Source organism: Vicugna pacos, chromosome 16 (genome assembly GCF_048564905.1).
Source record: "Vicugna pacos chromosome 16, VicPac4, whole genome shotgun sequence".
Lineage (NCBI taxonomy): Eukaryota > Metazoa > Chordata > Mammalia > Artiodactyla > Camelidae > Vicugna > Vicugna pacos.
In genome coordinates, this window is record NC_133002.1 from 56,935,785 (window position 1) to 56,951,063 (window position 15,279).

General features: G+C 51.2%; 1 long non-coding RNA gene across 1 annotated transcript; it reads right to left on the bottom strand.

Annotated features, from left to right (window-relative positions):
* Positions 1-8,530: 8,530 nt before the first annotated feature.
* LOC140686350 (uncharacterized) lies at positions 8,531-9,613 on the bottom strand. Its single transcript, XR_012060097.1, has 3 exons — positions 9,533-9,613; positions 8,954-9,042; positions 8,531-8,694 (listed from the first exon to the last, which is right to left on the bottom strand). It is a non-coding gene; the product is annotated as an uncharacterized lncRNA (long non-coding RNA).
* Between the last annotated feature and the right edge of the window lie 5,666 nt (positions 9,614-15,279).

Genomic DNA, 15,279 nt, shown 5'->3' on the forward strand with positions numbered 1-15,279 from the left:
TGGCACATGACCAAGGAGCTTGCTAGAGATGCAGAACCTCACTGCGCCAGGAACTATTGGTTTGGGATCTGCATCTAATAGGATTCCAGTCACCTACACCTGAAGTTCTGAGAAGGGCTGGCTCGAGGTTCCTCAAATGGTAATTCTTTCTCCCCAGTCCCTGGCAGAGCTTACAAAACAAGTGCTTCTTAAGGAAGGCGTAGCCCATCCCAGTCTCCTTAAGGAACAGCCCCAAAGTGATTTCAAGGTCCCTGGTCCTGGGGCTGAGGCTTTCTCTCTCCTAAGTTTCTAGAAGGGTGTTGTAGGATGAGGGTAGGACCAAGGCAAGTGCTAGCAATATGAGTTTCAGGAACAAAAGCAGAGGTAGACTTGAGTTAATCATGCTGGGTACCTTGGACAGCCCACTTTAGCAGAGTCTAACAGTCACTATTTTCAGATCCTGGAGTGACAGGGCTCACCTGAGTGACTCCTACACATTCTGATATTCGGGTGTAGTGAGTCATCAAATCAGCCTGAACCAACTGTGACAGTCCCGATGGCAGAGCTGCACATGGTCTGGGAAATATGGTGGCTGGTCCAGTGACAGCCCAGTGGGTGACCGCCCCCTAGGAGGACAACAGGGTGTTCCCACCCTGCCCCTCAAGGTCCGCAGGGCGTTCTCATTAGCGTCCAGCCACTTACCACGCCCAACCTGCAGGTGGCAGCCGTTCAATTTCCATTTTCCACAGAGGCTCTGCCCTAATTGCGGCTTCACTGAATTCACCCTGCAGGGCCCAAAGGGAGAACTTCAGAGCGATCCCTCACAGATTAGCGTGTAAAATTTAATTATGGAAGCCTGGGCTATCGCAATGTCTAAAGCCATTTACAAAGCCTGGCAGCTACAAAGCCCTCCCGCTCCTGTGCCTGGGGAGGCCAGGGCAGCCCTTAGATCATTAGCCGCTGAGAAAAATCTCAGTTTGCATATTAAGGTCAGGAAATTATCCTTTCACTTTCCTCACTAAGTGGCCAACATATTCATCTTGTGGCAGAAGAACAATTCTGAGACTCCTCCAAGAGGAGGCAGGGACCTCCAGAAGCCGCTGCTCCAGGTCTACGTCTCTATGACACGGCTCGAGAGTCTAATTCAGTTGCCAGATAAAGGCCAAAGGTCCAAGTGAGACAAAAATCCCCGTCTTTAAGGCACTCATAAATGAAGAGAGGACAGACATAAGCCCCCATAAGTAAATGTAGTACAGAGGGGGAGATTAATGCCAAGCCTTGGGGGTATTCCTGGAAGGCTTCCCAGGGGAGGTGGCACTTTCTCGGTGTTTTGAAGAATAAAGAGGAGTCATTCTTGCAAGAAAAGATGTGAGTGAATAAAGGACATTTCAGGCAGGATTGTACTAGTTCTGAAATTTGTAGTTTCTTTCATCCATCTTGCCTCTCTCTGGAAGAGTCTCTCCTGCTTTCCTCTATATAGAGTTGAAGAATTGGTCGGTACCCATTCCTTAGAAACTTTATTTATTTTTGTTTAATGGAGGCACTGGGGATTGAACCCAGGACCTTGTGCATGCTGGGCACATGCTCTACCACTGGGCCATCCGTGAGCCCCCATCTTAGAAACTTTAGATTGTTAAGCTCCTCAAGGGCAGAATTATACTTCTTTTAGAGTCAGAAAGGGCTGGGCCCATCCCAGCTGAGCCCCTAAGGGAGCTTTAAAGCAGAGCTGGAAATTTGAACAATCGATTTCCAGGACCCTCCCTGGCATAAGCCAAAGCCCAAATTCAAAACCCCACTTCCTTCATCTAGACTCAGAAGTATGACTGTTTTTTCTACCACTTTAATCCTTGTAGAATTAAGAGAGTGAGGCTGGATGAGTGGATTTACAGCCTCAAATGAATTTCAAGATGAGTAAGAACAATCACAATTAAAATCAAATTTCTGGGAGAGGATTTGATGTCTTTCAAGGGAAGAGCGGGCCCGGCCTTGCCTGCAGCCACGGCAGCTCCTTAATGGGAATTTAAATGCTAGAAGCCGCTGAGGGTCGGGAGCAAACATCTGGGGGATGCGCCCACCTTTGAAGCTGGTTTTGTGACAGCTCTTTCACTGCGGTACCACGGGGGACCAAATACCGCTTTTAACTGCTCGCGAAACACAGAAAGGTCCTTTTTTTTCAGACACGCCTCTACTAAACTCTTTGCTCCTCCCCCACCATCTTCTCTCCGAGCTCTCTCTGCCCCCACCCCAACCCTCCCTTGCCCCAGTGAATCAGCCGTTTTCCCGAGGCCGGAGGAAAATGAATAAGGGCTCCGGGGAGCCAGGGATTTGCCCACAGTTGGTTAGAAACAACTTGTTATAGCCCCGAGCCCTGTGCCAGCGGCTTTAAACACGTTTTCTTTGTTCTTGGAATCCCCGCACCTGCCCCCGCGTAGGTATTATTTGCCTTATTTTGTAGATGGGGAAACAGGCTCAGAGAGGTTAGGAAACTAGCTCAAGGTCACACAGCTGGGGGGTGGAAATTCATCCCGAGTCTTCTGACCCCCAAAGCCTGGTGGTTTCCTGTCTGCTCCTGGATGCAGGAGACCAAGGAGGAAGGCTGCTGAGAGGCCAAGGAGGGGAGAAAGAAATGGTACTCAGCCCCATCTGGGAGTCCAAGTCTCTGGGAGCTGCCTGTACACCTCTTCCCCAACCTTCTGGAATATTCCTAGGGGTCTACAGAAATCTGCTAGGGTCTTCTCTTAATCTAGAGGATGCAGTCTTCTTCCTCAGCGATTTCCTGATTACAGTGATGCCAAGTGAACCAGGACCAGGACCAGAAGGGATTTTCTATGTTAATCCAGAAGCACTTCTCGCCCAGTAGGTGTCCCCAAGCTAGAGCCTGCAAACCCTGGGATGGTTCTGCCTTCCCCCAGGGGACATCTGGAAATGTCTGGAGACCTTTTTGGATGTGACATCCTGGAGGAAGAGGTGCCGCTTGCATCCATCTAGTGGGTGGAGGCCAGGGACGCTGCTAAACATCCCGCAGTGCCCAGGACAGACCCCCACCACAGAGAATCACCCAGCCTCAATCGTCAACAGCGGAGTAGGTGAGAAGCCGAGCTATAAAATGTGCAGACCTCTGGGGAAGCTGACAGAGCCCCTCGATTTCAGCGTCCTGGGCCTGAGGGACGCTGACACATCTGGAGGAAACAGAAACTGCATCCTTGTCCTCAGCAGCCTCCAGATTGCAAAAGGAATCAGTGGCCCAACGGGGAAAACAAGAGCCCATATGGCCAATGCAATTTCCTCACGGCTGTCTGGGGAGAGGTCCCCGTGGACTCGGGGCTGTGAGCAGCCTGGGGAGGCTGGGACTGGGTGCAGAGGACACAGCATTTAAGGAGGCATCACCCTCTCAGGGGTCGCCCCTCCCTTGCACAACCCTGAGAGTAGGTGCCTCCTCAAACTCTGTGCCCTGGGGGTGCCCCCTTTGCCCCTCGCTTCACCCCACAGAGTCTACTCTGAGCTGGCGGAGGGAGGGCTGTTTCCTTAGTGTTTCCAGATTCAAGAACAATCTCCTCTTTGAGATGCACAAGCCTGTTCTCATCTCAACAACCTTGAATAAAATACACAAATCACGAAGGTGACTCTGGGCTCAGATGACCTCCCCTCCTTAAGGGATCTGGCCCTCGTGGCATCTTCATGCCACATTTCTCCCCTAACCTGCCACTCCCTTCCCTTCTTCAGTCTTAGCTGGTGACTTTGCCTCTTTCTGCACTGAGAGCGACTTTTCAGGAACTTGTTAGGAGGGAGGGAAGACCCGGGCGGGTCCTGCAGGAGGATGCGCTGGATGGTGCCTGTAACCTCAGTCCATCTCAGCAGCCTTGGTGACAGAGCATCTCAAGGGCAGCGTTCAGTGGTCCGGCCCCCTCTGCACCAGCCCAAGCACGGACGCCAGATGGGTCTTTAGAAAACATGTGGGCTCGTTCCACAGGAACTATAGTCTGAACTCCCCAGACAGCAACTTCTCTCTGAGGTGTCTGTGGAATAAAACCAAGCCTCTGCCAAACCTCCTTTCCAGCATGATATCTGAGAAAATCCAAAGGTGTGCTCTTTCCTGTGCACAGAGGGACCTGAGGGTGGGGAGGGGGTCTGGTCTGGTCACCTCAAGCCCCTTGGACCAGAGCCATCAAAGATACTCCAGGGACCCGGGGCTGTATCCAGCATGCCAACGACCACAGTTTCCTGGCTGTCTGCCTTCCTCGGGCCCTTCTGAGATAGAGGCGACTTGGAGCTGGATGTGACGAGGCATCCGCAGCCGTCACAGCGTCGGCTCACAGAGACGCACTCCCTCTGGAGCCTGGGCAGAACAGAACCACTTGGTGCGGTGAATGTCTGGCGTCTGGCGTTCTGTGGCTGTTCCTCGGTTTCGAGGTACCTGCCAGGAACAGAGTGAGGACGGGTAAGCCGAGGTGCAAGATTTCTCCCATCTTCCTGTATCCTCACCCTTCGCAACATGACTTTACAGCTTCTCCCATCAAGAGATGGGAGTCTATCTCCCACCCGCGCCGGTTTCCCAGTGCATGCTGGGGAACGAAATTACCATAAACTGGGTGGCTTGAGCAACAGAATTTATTCTCTCATGGTTCTGGAGACCAGCAGTCCAAAGTCAAGATGTCAGCAGTGCCATACTCCTTGGAAGGTTGTAGAGGAGCATCCATTTCGTGCTTCTCTCCTGGCTTCTGGGAGGTCAGTCCTCAGTGTTCCTTGATTTGTAGTTGCATCACTCGAATCTGTGTCTCCAACTTCAGATGTCTTTTCCCACTGTCTCCTTCTGTCTGTGTGTCTTTTCCTCTTCTAATAGGGACCCCAACCATTGGATGGAGCGCCCATCCCCAATCTAGAATGGTCTTATCTGGAGAACCTTAACATAATCACATCTGCAAAAAATCCTATTTCCAAATAAGGTCACATTCTGAAGGTACAGGTGTGCATGAATGTTGGAGAAACCGTATTCAACCTATGACACTACCCTTTGAACCTGAACTGGCCTTGAGTCTTGCTTTGGCCAATAGAATGGGGTGGAAGTGACAGTGTTCGGATCGAAGGCTGTGAAGCTTCTGCTCTTGCCTTTGAATCTCTGAACCTCTGGACAAGCCCGTGGAAGGTGACACACAACCTGGAGAGGGACCCTGGCCATCCCATCTGACCTGGCCGAGGCCACTTTAGACCAGCCGAGCTCAGCCTGAACTGGCAATGTGCAAAATCAAGACTGAATAAATGGATATTGTTTCAAGCCACCAAGTTTGGGATTATTGGTTACACAGCAACAGGTGACCAAATCACAAGATATGATTGATTTCTAGGCAAATGGTGGGGGGTAATGGTGCCAATTCTGGGGGCTACTGGGTATAACAAAAATGAGTGGCCTAAGACCTGGACCATCTGCTAGCGCCGTGGCAATCTGGGCATCTTCTGAGCCACCCTCAGAAACAATAATGGATACTACTGAATCCACCAGTATGTTCACATCCATGCACCTTCCAGCATCCCTCTGCAGTCCCCTTAATGCAAAGTCATGCACACAGTGGTGCCTATTAACAGTATAGAGGTGGTCGTGGCGGTGGCAATTGTGACAAACGCCAGGGTCAAAACCACCAAGATTCAGGAAAAAAATGAGTAATCACCTAGCAGCCTCTCCATTTTTCAGAGCATGAGATGAGGTATATTCCTTCTGTGCCTCAAAGTCATGTGGAAACTGAGAATTTGCCAGTTTGAAATCCCAGAGATGGGACCCCCCACCTGGCCAGGGCCACCGATTAAGAGCTCGAGAGCCAGCCATCAGCAGGAGCCTTGAACATGCTGGCTGAAATTAATCACTTGCCTTGCAAGGGTATTTATTTTCTCCTTTATACCTGAAGAGAAATGGGCCGTGAACTGGAAATTTCCAGAGCAGTAGGCTGAACTTTTTGTCTGAATGGGAACAACTTTCTTTTAAAGTGCCACCATTTGCTCTGTTCAATTCTACCATTGAAGGACAATGGCCAATTTTCTGCGGACCTGGGATGTCGGTTTTGCCTAAAGAGTGAGCGTGTGGGTAATTTACTAACCTGGCTGTGATTGCCCATGAAAACAGGTTATTTAACAGGATTTAAATACTGTGCTCTGAAGCTCAACAGCAGTGAGGAGGCAGCTGGAGAATTGGAGCAGCATCTTTTGCTTCGAGCTCTTAATGAGAGAAGACAGGAAAATGGGGAGTGCTGGACCACAGACAGACAGAAAGAGACGAAGACAGAACCAGAGCCAAAGAGATGGGCGGGATGACCCCAATCAAGAGGGAGCATCTGCGCTTTCTAAAGTGGTATTAGAATAGGTGGGTATTCATTCAACCACTTTTTCCCAAGTTTCACTCAACAAGTGTTTTTGTTAAGGATCTGCTAAGCTCAAGGCTCTCCGATGGTATTAAACCAAAGCAGATGCCAATCTTCGTGGGCTTCCTGGTGGAGGCATTTGGAGCCAACTCTTAACCTAATTTTTTTATGTTTCTGCCATGCGTACTCTACCAATCTCCTCCCCTCTTTCCCCAGCCTTGTGGCTTGTTTGATGAAGGAATGACTAGCAGCATATGGGGATTAGTGCCAGCAGGCTGGTTCTTCCTTATACTGACTGGAATCTTAGGTAATTGCACAGCCTCAGTTTTCTCATCTACAAAATAGGAATCATTATACCTAACATCAGCCATCGTCTTAAGAATTAAAGAAAAGTGGGTAAATCTTCTGGCACAATACCAAGCGTACGTGTGATAAACACAAGTGTCAGGTTCCTTTCTCTCCCCATTTGACCTTTGCCAGGCTTCATGGCTCTCTGTAATCTGCCCAGGAGTTTCTCTGATCCAGAAGGCTTCCTTCTGCCTAATGTTACTGAATTTGGGGGTGGCCCTGCCCTTAAGTGCACAGTGGGGTGTCTCAGAGTGAGGGCTGGGGTCAGGCTTTGAGATTCAAATCTGAGCTCTGTGACTCACTGGCTGTGTGACATTGAATGAGATGGTTACTCCTTCAATTCTCAGTTTCTCATTAAAAGCATAGTCCAGGCTTCCTTGTGCTGTCAGGGTTAAATAAAGTAACCCATGTAAAACGCTGTCCTGGGGGCCAGGCGCACAATACACATTTGCTAAATGACAGCTGTGAGCCACCATCTCTACGAATCATGACCGTGAATGAGGGTGGTTTCCTAGAGGACTTGGTAAAGAAATTTTTGTTTTTATTAGAAAAACAAAGGCAAAACACCGCTGCCCACCCCAGTGAAGGCATGGGAACCCTGCACCTTCCAAGAAGAAAGAGTTTTACATCCAAACTTAATTTGTCCAACTACTCCATCTGCTCATGACTTGGGCCCTTCCAGCGTAGACAAAGAGTCCTTAAAGAGGGACTGTGCTGGGGAAGGAAACAGAAAAATACAAACGGCAGGGAAGAAACACTCTCTCCCCACTTGGCTCAAGAATGCATTATCTGACCTCTTCATGCTGCAAGCTGTCCCCCCTAATTCTGTCCTGCTTAACTCTAATTTCAGAAGGACTTCTCCTTCCCCACAACAGCACTGCCTGAGATAGACGGGAGGTTGGGAGGAGGCAGCGAAAATGGGATATATTATCCACTTTCACTTCCTCCCTCAGTCTAATACCCCAACAATACGTTTTCCAAACCCCAAATCAGGACCCACAGCCGGATCTGTGTGTGAGTGTACCTGGGAGGTGGCAATCTCAGAGATATTGTTCGGTTCCTGAAATATTGGCGTTTCAGTGGTTTATGGGCACAAAGGAATAGTGTTCTTGAAATCAGAGCTGTTCGCAAAAATCCAGGGGGTGTGGTTATCGCTGTAGGTCCAGGGAATCTAATCTTGAATTTTCAGTCTGCTGCAAAATGGAAAATCAGAAGCAAGTAACACCTAAGGAGGGGAGTCTGGGAGCCCACTGAGAGCGGGGCTTGGCACAGGACGTACAGTTCTGTATCAGAGTTACTCACTGCCGTGAACATCAATTATTAGTCATTATTATTTATTAATTAACCATCATTAGTTATTGGCATACTAATTGCCTAATGGGTGTCTCCCAGCTTTGTCCTGAGCTCATGGTAGAGAAGGCCGTACAGCATCACAGTCTCAGGAGACTCTCAATATATTTGCTGAACGAATGGACGAACGTTTATTCCTGGAACATGTTCTTTATCTTGGAGGAATTAGGCAGGAGGGTCAGCACCAAGAGCTCTGTTGGTCCCATGAGTGGCTCGCTCTGCAATTGGCCACCATATTGGCGGAATCCAACAACCACTGTGAATTGGAGTCAGGGCATGGCAACGCCTACCCCACCTCCCACGGCCAGGTGTGCTCGGACTCTGTTTCCTTCTTCTGGTTCCTGTGATGTAGCCCAGCACTTACAGGATCCAGTATGTGGTGGGAACCAGGACTCCGTGGGCTCGAGTTGAGCCACCTGTCCACCCACTTCCTCCTCTCCTTAGCCACCACCTCAGCCAGCAAGGAGCCAGCAGGGTCGTGTGCTCAGCCCCAGGCTTCTGCCTTGCGTCTTTTCCTTCCTGTCCTTGGGTCGCATTAACATCTTTGCCTCCTCCTGAAGTTCTGGCCTCCTCTGTGTCAAGCCTCCAGCCTGAGTTGTCAATCTCCATCATCAGTGATTCTCCAACATGCCTCGTGTTGCCAAGGGATGAAGGGAAGGAAAGAGGGGCTCTTGAATGCGGAGTGGGGAGTGGGAGGAGGAAGAACAGAACATATAGAATTATTTTAAAAAAGCAATTATATTGAAACATGGTTATCAAAATATTTTTTTAAAAACACCGAATCTGTAGCAGTTTGTCGCTTGAAAAACAAATGTATGGTAATTCATGGGCTCTTTCGTTAATACATTAAAAAAACAAGATCTAGCTGCAGGTCTAATAACTACCATAATTTCAAAGTAGTGATGAGCATAAATAATAATTTGAGATACCTGCCACAGTTGTAGTAGGATATGAAAACACTGTGTTTTCTGTTGGTGCAGAAGTTTCAGGTGCTGCTAATATTTCTGTGGTTTGTCACCTATGTTCATAATTAAAGGAAATGGTAAGTTTTATTTAAGGTTAATGAAAATAAGGCTGTTTTTTCCCTCCCTCAAGTTCACAGACCCCCTGAATTCTATCATGGACCCCAGGATACAAGCCCCCATCAGGTCAGTGTGTCTCTTGTGGTTTGTGCAGAGTGTCTCTTTTCTTACTAGTTCCTAGTCATGTCACAGAGGGCCCCCTTAGCCTCAGGAGTCCCCAGGAGGTGGGGGTGGGGGGCAATAACCATTCCCACCAAAATCTCCAGGTTGTGGTCTCCCTGCTTTACTCATAAGTGATGCCAAACACCTGAGGATAAAGATGCAGGCTGCTCGGGGATCTGGTCTACCTGCAAGCGGCATAAATATCTGTTCTCCTGGGGTCTCCCTCTGTATCTGTCTCCATCAGCTCCCTCATTGGCTCCCCTGGGACCCTCCCTTCCTGTAAGCCCCCACATCCCAAGGGCTGCTGGAGGTTTTGCCACTTACAGGCGGATATGCTTGTGTATATGTCTGCATTCTTCTTAGAGCCACGCCCGTGTCACGGAGCCCGCAATGCCTAGAGACTCGGTGCCGGAGCAGACCTTGGTCTTTTTAGTCCAGCTCTGTCGCTTTACACCCAGGCACACTCGGGTGTTGAGATGCTGAGAGGCTTGCCCAGGTTGGTCAGCCAGGCCATGGCCCCCGGACAAGGGCTCTGCACCACGTTTTATGGCGTCCCATTCAAGGCTCCTCCTGCTCCACATTTGAGAAGCTGGGAAGACTCTTGAAGGATGGAGTGTGGGTAGCCTCTTCTCTGAACTGGCTTTCTCCCTGCTAACTGCTCTGCTCTATCACCTGGAGTGTTATGGCTTATGGCATTTTCAGGACCCCTCTCTGCCTGCTCCTACTGCCCTCTGGCTCCAAGCTCCCAGGGGGGAGGACAAGAGCTTCCCCCTGCTCTCCAAGGTCAAGGGTGAGGGTGGGGGTGGGAGAAGCCCAGAGACAGGTATCTTCTCAATCCCAACCCTCTTTACTTGGCTACCAGCCCAACTCAGCCCTCCATCCTGGAGGAATCCAGCCCTCTGATCCACCACGATCCTGAGGGTCACAAGGACAGCAAAGGAGGCAGGTGATGGAAAAAGGCTGTCTGGCAGGAGGCGCTGGACATCAGGGTCCAGCGGCTGGAGGGTGGTGGGAAACGGGGACAGCGCCAGGGCAGCTTGGCATCACGCCCCAGCAGAAGGACGGAGGGGCAAGAGGAGTTCCAGGCAGTTGGGCATGTCACATAATTACAGGAGAAAAATTAGGCCGGAGCCTGGCTCTCTCTGCCTCTGTCTGAGTGATCATCGCCCTTATTATAAAGCAACTAATTATTAGCCTGGCTCATTAGCAATTATAAATCTCTAACTCCAGAACTTCATTTAAAAAAATGACATGTTAGCACTTAATTATTTTCCCAACTGCCTGAATCATGCCTGATGTTAAGGGACCCAGCTCCTGTGGTCCTTAGGAACCGTGCTGGCTCTCGGGTACCAGGGAGGGCTACCTGCTTTGCATCCGGAAACCTGAGTGTCCCTGTGTGGCTGCGGTCAGACACCCAAAGATGTGAGGAGTAAAGAAATAGTGGCAAACTGTCCCCTCCTTCTGCTTTCCAGTAAAAACAGAAACAGTACATTTATGAAGCATTTCTGTGCCCCCAGACATTTGGCATGCCTCGTCACGTTGAAACCTCCCCATCACCATGAGGAGCTGATACTGTTCATCTCCATTTTACTGATGCAAAACCTAGGTCATGACACCTATAACATCAGTCATGAGCCGCCAGCTTGGGAAGTAAACCCAAGTTGGCCTGACGCAAAGTCCATGCCTTCATTCACTATGGGATGTTCAACCAGAAGCCCCAAGGGTGGAGAGGCTGGCTCGGATTAAGGAAGAGTCCTAGGCAGGTGATGGCCAGGGTCGTCTACACCCAAATGCTCCCCAAAACTTGGTGCCTGAGGGAACAATAGTCCACTGGACACCGGTGTGCCTTATCGGTACACGGTGGATGGCTGGGTGGTAGGAGGAAGAAAGGAAAGACCCGTCCCCAGTCCTAGTGCTGCCGGTGGCTTTAATGCACTAGTGGCTTTCTAGCCTCCTCACCCTTCCCCAGTCTTCTCCATCCTTTACCGCTTCTTCCTCTTCTCGGGTGGTACCCGAAGGATGCGATGACATGGAAGAGGTTGCATGAGGACAGTGCTTTCTGCCACACACCCACTTCCTGTTCTTTTTTGTCCTTCCCTCTTTCAGATCTGAGGCAATGACTACAGCCACGGAGGGCTGCCTGAGATGGAAAGGCCAGAGGTGGGGGACCAAGAGAAGATGGATCATGAAGCCTCAGACCCACAAGAGAGAGGACCCACCGCCAAGGCCGCCCAGCATGGTAAGAGGAGCCCGGAACAGGAGAAACATCATGGTCTTGGCTCTGTCCTGACCGAACGTGTGCCGTTTACAGCAGGAGTGTTTGCCCACCTACACAGCGGGGGGTATGGGCTGGACAGTTCCTCCATCGCTGACAGCACGTCGGATGTTCCAGTAAAGAGCCTTCTGGTCATCACAGACAGTCCGTCAAACGGTGCCTGCAGTCAGAGGAGGAAGCTAACACTTTAAAACACCCAGATCACAAAATTGAAAAAAGTGAATAATTGACCTGATTTGAACCCAGGGAGAAGGACAGATAGTTATGGGATGGAAGGGTTCTCGCTAGTTACTCAAACCAGGGGTTCAGAGAAGACACTAAAGGGGGCTGAGCAGAGGGGGATGATGGTGTTGACAACTGACCCCTAGAGCTTGGCAAGGGCCCCACGAGTGACCTTTGAGGGTTAAAATGACAGCAGCAGGTAAATGTCACAGAAGAGACTCTGACCCGGTCAGGATCAGCTGAATGCACCACAGTAGACACGGGCCGCCTCTCCACCCACTGAGCTCCCTGTCCACTGACGTATTCAAGAGAGGCTGGGTGACCCTCTGGCAGGAACCAAGCTCTAGACAGGGGTAGGACTACATCATGATAACCAACAACCTGATGAGGTGGACCCCATTTTTGGCCTACTTTCTCGTAAGGCACAGAGAAGTTAAGTAACTGCCCAAGGTCACACAGGGCCAGGATTCCCTCCGGGCTGACCCTCACTACAGACCACGCGCCTTTACAGCCCTTCTCGCCCTTCCCTCTATATGGCAGCCTCATACTGGGCTCAAAGGGCATGGCCTGCCCTGAGATACTTAGGTTCTGTTAGAAGACCCCCTACTGCCCGGAGACCCTGGATACTGTTAGAAGATCCTTTTTAGCCCAGAGACCCCAGCCCCTCGCTAGTTTCTCCCCCAGCCCTCACCCCAGGACTCTGGCAGGATTGGCCTTACTGGGAAAAGACAAGGGACAGCATTTCCTGACTCAGGGCTGGTCAGGGTCCAGCCGTGCTCCGTCCTCCTGGGCTCCTCCCCACTCGCCTCCAGCTGAAGACAGTGCGCCCCTCGCGGCTGTCACCTCCCCCCACCCAGCCACCCTTGCTGTCAGGTAGGGCTCACAGCAGCGGCGGCAGGTGATGCCTTCCTGCCTGGGAACAGTACCTCTCAGCAAACTGACAGGTAATTGGTCCCTAAATCCCCCGGGGAGACACGGGGAGGATGAGGAAAAATTACGGCTGTGGAACTGAGTCTTAAAAATTATATCACCACTGCTGACAGCGTAATTACTCCTTTTTCTTGAGATTTAGTGCAGATCTCCAATCCTTACGCAGTTGAGGGGTATTTTAAGGCCTCCTCCTTTACAGTTCCCTCCTTCTCCATGGCCTGCGGAGGCTAGATTCCCGTCCTTTGCCAGCTCCTCCACTTCCCCTGGGAAACGAAATGTCCCTGTGCTGGCTGTGGGAAAGGCCACCAAGGTGCAGGGCTGTGGGTGGCGGGGGGTGGCGATGGAGATAGAGCAGGGGAAGGGCCTCACCCGAATGACCCCTGGCCATCTGTCTGAGTGTCTCTTAGCTTCTGGAGCCCCTCCCCTAACAGAGGTAGCCAGTCTCCACTTAGCCCCTTGGCTGGCCATAGAGGCCACCTGCAGGCAGGTGTCACCCTGGCCCTGGTGTCCGTGCCTCCCAGCCTGAAGTGGGTCTCTGGCCTGGAGCAGCCTGCAAATCCCAGGAGGTTATTTCTCATCCTGCAGGAGCAACTCTCAGTCCAAGCAGATCAGTGGGGGAAACACCCCAACGCTGGAGCCCCTCTGGGTGAACTTCGGGCCTCAGCAGCAGCGGTAACTCACTGACATGCCCCATTAGCCTTCCTTCCCCCCATCTCTCTCTCCCCGCCCCCTCACATACTTCCAGCATCGGCCCCCAAATAAACGACCTCATCTCGGGTCTGCTTCCGGGGAAACTCAAACTTGAGGCCCCCTCCTCGATGGCTTGGCTGTGCGGGGACCGACTTCTGTTTGGAAGGAGGTGCCCTCTGAATGAAGAGGGATGGCTTGGATGGTCCAGAGGCTCCCATCCCATCAACTGCAATGTTCTAGGGAGTCTGTGCCCCTTTCCCCAAAAGTAAGGAAAATGGTTTAGGGACCTGAATTCTAGAAACCACGGCTGCCTGTCTCCCTAGGCGTCATCACCCTCTCTCCTGCCTCTGCATCCCCGTGTGAGGGTCCCTCTGGGATATCCACCTAGGATGGGAGATGCCTGTGACCTTAACTTCCCCAAGTCTCTCATGGTCAAAGGTTGGTTCTGAGACATGAGAAAGCACCCTTGGGCCAACAGACTCAAGCCAGCTCAAGAAAGCATTTCAAGAACTCCCAAGTTCGTGCTGGACCCTGCTGCTCAGAGAGACACCTCCAAGAGGGCAGGAGCTGAATGGGAAGTGAAGCTTCCCAAGGCAGCCAGGGTTGTGCCTGCGTCACCAGGCAGAGCCCTCCCTCCCTTAGACCTTCGCATCCGGAATCTCTGACAAGACCCCCGTGGGGTGCAGGGGTGCAAGCAGTCTCAGCTCCCTGACTCTCCCACGCCGTCGCCCCCACCCTCCTACCTCCCCAAGCACCCTCAACACGACAGCTGTCACCCGGCACTCTAACATCCCATCTCTTGTAGGAGAATAATGGTAACTAACATTTATTGTGTGCCTACTGTTTGCCCAGTTGTGCTCTGTGCATTTTACAAATACTAATCCCTCAGTCCTCAAAGTGATGCCATGATAAAGGCGGTGGTGTTATCCTTGTTTAATGGACGAGGAAATGGAGATGCAGAGAGCCCGCCTCGCTTGCCCCTGCAGTCACGTGCTTACGTCCTGAGACAGGGTCTGAACTCAAGCGGTCTGCATCCAGAGGGCTTGTCACCACCAGTGTTAACAGCCTTGAAGCTGATAGATAAATGCCGCTCAGCAGCACAGTCTTGGAAATTGGCACCTCCCCCTCCTCCTCACTTCTCTCTGCTTACATATTGGTTATTTTTCCCTGGGTGAATGTGATGGTTAATCTTGCGGCAACTTGGCTGGGCCACAGGGTGCCTGGACTTTTGGTCAAACATTATTCTGGGTGATCATGTGAGAGTCTTCTGGATGCAATTCACATCTGAGTCAGTGGATGGAGCAAAGAAGAGGGCCTGCCCTAATGTGAGGGGGCCTCACCCAGTCCCTTAAAGATCTGGATACAACAAAAAGGCTGAGTAAGAGGGAACTCCTTCTGCCTCTGACTCACCTGAAACACTGGCTCTTCCTGGGTCTCGAGCCTGCTGGCTTTGGGCTAGAAATCACACCAGTGGCTCTACTGGTTCTCAGGCCTCAGGACTTGGGCTGGAAGCACATCGTGGGATTTCCTCGCTCTCCAGTTTGCCAAATGCAAGTCCTGGGACCTCTCAGCACCCATAATCCCGTGAACCAGTTCCTTATAATAAATATCTTCGCATGCGCGTGCGCGCACACGCATCCTGTTGGTTCTGTTTCCCCGAGAATTGTATCTACTACAGTGGGACTGTGCGTTCTGCTCTATGAGCATTACAGGTCTCAGCTTCCTCGAAGATGTCGCCATGGTCCCAGTTGATGGAGCGCTGCTGGCTGAGGCCAGCCTTGGAGAGATGTGTCAGGAAAGGACAGCAGAGGGTCTACCCACGGTGACTTAACATCTGGCACAGGCTGGATGGATCAGAACTGGCCGTGGACATAAACACCAGGTGGAAATAGCCTGGGGTCAGCTCAACTCCAGTAACGACAGAGCATAAAGGTAGTGGGTATCTGGGGCCACA